This window comes from Phaethon lepturus, unplaced genomic scaffold (genome assembly GCF_000687285.1).
Source record: "Phaethon lepturus isolate BGI_N335 unplaced genomic scaffold, ASM68728v1 scaffold41874, whole genome shotgun sequence".
Classification (NCBI taxonomy): domain Eukaryota; kingdom Metazoa; phylum Chordata; class Aves; order Phaethontiformes; family Phaethontidae; genus Phaethon; species Phaethon lepturus.
In genome coordinates, this window is record NW_010536287.1 from 706 (window position 1) to 1,701 (window position 996).

Below are 996 nucleotides of genomic sequence, written 5' to 3' on the forward strand. Positions count from 1 at the left end.
CAGTCAGACAAAAACATATGCATGCCTTGCCCTGCACTGGAGGAGCCGGCAAACTTTGGGTTTCCTTCTGGTCTTTTCCAAAAGAAGGAAAAATTTTCACCAAAACCAAAAAGACACAGTTTCAACCAAAAAAGAGCTTTAGCTGATAAAGTGGTGAAAACATTTCTGCTGACCCAAGCAGTGCAGACGAGTGAAACCTCAGTGGGACTCGGGGAGACTGGCTGCTTGGGGAGGCAAACACGGCCGACTCTTATCAATCAAGGCTCCTGCCCACAGTCATATGATGTGTGTGCCCGTGCCTGCACGGCGGGGCGGTGAGCAGCCCTTCGCGGGGGTGTGTCGCCGTCCTCAGGGCAGGAGAGGGGGACAAGAGGCTGCCTGGCCTCTCCCTGGAGAGCAGGGACATCCCCGGCACGGCTGAGGCTGCAGAAGGGGAGCGGCTCGACTCCTCATCCCACCAAGGAGCTGCTGGTCCTGCCGCCTGCCTCGTCTGCCCCTCCAACGGGGTCAAAATCTTCAGCTTGATCAGGAGAAGCCAAGTGACATCCGTTGGGCTCAGCGTCCTGGGACGATTGGAGCCCGAGCGGAGCCTGAGCTGGGGCTGGGAAGAAGCGGCACAGGGCACGTGAGTGGTGTGGTGAGGGTGTGGGAGGCTGCTATTCGGGTCTCCAAGAGGTGTTCCTGTGTGCACAGAGGGAGCAGCTGAAGCTGGTTCCCCTGTACGGGCTCCTATGGTGTCTGATGGGTCATGGCCTCATGTTCAACCTTTCCTTAATTCACCAAGCTCCTGTAGCAATGTATGATAAAAATCAAGCTCAGGTCACAGGCTCCCCTTGGAAATTTCCCCATGGAAATTACTGAGTCTCTGACTTAAAGTTTATTTTTTTTTTACTTCAGGTCATGTCTTTGACTTGCCCAGGATCTTGGCAGTTATATCCCACAGTGCTGGGAACAGCAGGGGAGGCAATGCTTCATGAACCTTGTAGGTCAACAGGG